This window comes from Otolemur garnettii, unplaced genomic scaffold (assembly GCF_000181295.1).
Source record: "Otolemur garnettii isolate 467f Iridium unplaced genomic scaffold, OtoGar3 scaffold00025, whole genome shotgun sequence".
Lineage (NCBI taxonomy): Eukaryota > Metazoa > Chordata > Mammalia > Primates > Galagidae > Otolemur > Otolemur garnettii.
The window spans coordinates 5,034,944-5,038,377 of record NW_003852420.1 but is presented as its reverse complement, the minus strand read 5'-3'; positions in this window follow the sequence as shown (position 1 = coordinate 5,038,377).

The window sequence follows — 3,434 nt, the reverse complement described above, 5'->3', positions numbered from 1 at the left end:
TTAAGTATTCCTTATCTGAAATACTTGAGAAGTGTTTCCACTTTTGAAATTTTTCAGATTTTGGAAAATTTGTCAAAATTGATATATAATGAGATATTTGGGGATGACTTGAGCCTAAACATGAAATCCATTTATGTTTTATATATACCTTAGACTGAAGGTAAATTCATGCAATAATTTTAACATTACTTTTTTTGCAGAAAGCAAAAGTTTTGCCTGTGATTTGACTGCAACCCTTCTCATGAGGTCTGGTGTGGAATTTTTTTATTTGTGGTGTCATGTTGCTGTTCAATGGATTTCAGATTTTCAAGCATTTTGGGTTTCTGATTCTTGGATTAAGGATGCTCAACCTGTACTAAAAAGGATAAATAATATGAAAACATTGAGAAAGTACAGGGGAAAATGTTCAAAGTTTGAAAATTGGTCTAATAGTGGCTATGTGGAGAAGGAATGAAAAATGGGAGATTCTGTCTGTTTAGTGTTGGTATAACAGAATACCTCAGACCAAGGAATTTATAAAGAAAAGAGGTTTATTTAGCTCATGATTCTGCAGGCTGGGAAGTACAAGGAGCACAGCACCTTGTACTGCATCTGGACAGCTTCTGCTAAGGGCTACATGGTAGGTAAATGCGTGTTAGAGAAGGTCCAAGGGGAAGTGGACACATGCCAAGAGGCAAAACACAAAGGGGGTCCTCACTTCCTAACAGCCCAATCTGGCCAGAACATTTCCCCTGAGAACAAATTCAGCCACACCAGAGTGAGAACTCACTATCAGGATTATAGCTCTAAGGTTCTCATGACCCAAACACCTCCTAACAATGCCACATTGGGGATCCATTTCAACATGAGTTTTGGTGGGGACAAGACCATACTAGGAGATAAATCTTGGAAGATAAATTGCGGCACACCTTGGGTGAGAGTGAGGTACTTTGGAAAACAGAATGATTTGAATCTGTTTCTTCCTCAATGGAGAGGCATCACAAACCCGTGGCCTAAAAGGGTAAATGTATTAATTACTTCTTGCTGATTGACAAAATAGCTATTCCAAAATAGATAAGAGGCTTAAAACTACTACTATTGACAAAATATCTATCCCAAAATAGGTAAGAGGCTTAAAACTACAACCAATTATTTAGCACCAGATTAAGTAGGTCAGTAGTTTGGGCTGGGCTTGGCTGGGTGGTTTTCTGTTCTTGGCTGGGCTTGCTCATCTATCTGTTATCAGCTGGGGTGGTGTAGAATGGCATCAGCTAGTGAAGCTCATATTTATAATCTGTAGTCTCTTGTCTCTCAGCAGCACAGTGAAGGTTATTCACATGGAGATTAAAGGGTTTTGAAAAAGAGTGGAAGTAAACAAGGGCTCTTAATGCTCAGAGTTACATCTCACACACTACCATTTTTGCCACATTGTTTTGGACAAAGCAAGTCCCAAGGCCAGTGAATATTCAAGGAATGGGAAAACAAACTTTCCTCTTAAGAGAAAGAGTAACTTCCAAGTTCCATTTCAAAGGGGGTACATATAAGAAAGAGTGAAAGATTGTGCTCAAATACAACACACAATTAGTTATATGTTTTAGGAGGATTCTCTCATTATAAACCATTAAATGTGAAACAGACTGTAGAATTATTTGGGATCAAATGAGACTTGAGATTATCAGATTAATTAGAAATGAGTCATATTTGAGACATATTGAGCATTAAGAAGGCTAATATAATAATAACAGACCATAGGAAAGATGATGTGAGATTGAACTATAGCAGTGGTGGTATAAAGGATGTTTGAGATATTATAAAAGGAAAATCCCAAGATTTGGCAATGGTGGTGTATTATAGGGGTATCTGGTGTGGTGATAGGTGAGGATGAAAGTTGTGCTCTTGTCCGGCCAGTGCAATGATAATAGTTAGGATGAGGAGCTTGCTTTCCTGGGACCATGGTAGGTGAAAGAGGTATGATGCTGATGGGTTATTTATGTGGCTGTGTCTAGGAGAAAATTTGGTTCTGGAGCTCAGTAGTAAAATCAAGAATCATATATTGGTAAAAACTTGCAGGCAGGAAGGGAGTGCATATGGTGGAGGACAAGCATGCCCCCTATTTCCTTAGCCAACTTGTTCTTCATACACAGTAGAAGCCAAACTGATAATTATCCAACCAGTAGACCAAAAAAAAAAAAAAAAAAAATAGTGCAGTCTGTTCACCACCTTCAGGACTCAGCTCATTTTATTTCTTGATGAGCTGATTGCAATATAAGAAATTATAGCAAAAGTCAACTAAGAATGGAAATCAGTATTTAAAAAATTTGAACATCAACAGTGTTGGGTTCCTGAGCCATGATTTTTTTTTTTTATAATATCTCACGAATCCTAACAGTGTCCCCTGAGTTGGGTGCTTTTATCCACCTCAAAGGTGAAGAACCTGAAGGTTAGAAGTTATCTGCCTCTGAGTATTTTTTATGTCAAGTCATATGTGGGACATAATGCTAGACAACTTGAAGGAGGCTACTGCTGGACCAATCCATCCTTATGGCTGAAAGCATCAATATCTTGGCAGACCTGTGACTGATATATAGTACAATGGGCCTTGGCCCACCATCTGGGAAATTGTGGGTTAAATAAACTGCCCAGAATAACAGAGCTAATAAGCAACAAAACTGGATAAGAATTCAGTTTTGCTTGATTTCCAAAGTTGAGATTCTTACCACTGTTTGATGCAGTGACTCTACCTGGGTTTTAGGATACAGATTATGGGGATGGTTTATCATCTCAAAAATATACTGAGACCTTGAGCTAAGAAACATGGTGTCTTTTCTTTTTAAATTCTTGAAGTTGGGTCACTATCATGAATGATGAGTGATGATTCCCTTTCTTCTTATTTACAAAGATACTCTAAAATGATATTAACTAACCACAGAAAAGAGAGGAAAAGAGATATAACATTTTGCTATTCAGTGTAAAGACTTAGAGATCTTTTCAGCAGTCAACATATGTGTTGGACTGCCAAGGTTCAGGTCACTTTATTTCAATGTGTCCATTAGTTTAACTGTATCAAGTTTTTGTTTTTTAAAAATGAAGACCTTTATATTAAGTATTATATAACCAGATATGTTTTATTTCCCCTAGTTGCTGAGTTATAGGTTTGTCTCATCTTCATTGATAAGCCTGGGCACCAGAAAGAGATGGCACCATCACTTAGACACATCTTTATGTCTCTAGTCTTAAAACTTACCTTATTTTATTGTGCCTTTACACACATGTAGAGAAGGTATATATACCCTATTTACTGTCACTTTACTCTTTTTCTGAAAGAACAGACTGCAATTTGATAGAACATAGGAAAATGTAATTAGACACACCTGGAGTGCAGATATGACTTTATTTTTTTGTATGTGTGTGATTTGAAGCAAGTAATAGAACTTCTCTGGCTTTCTTTTTCTTTT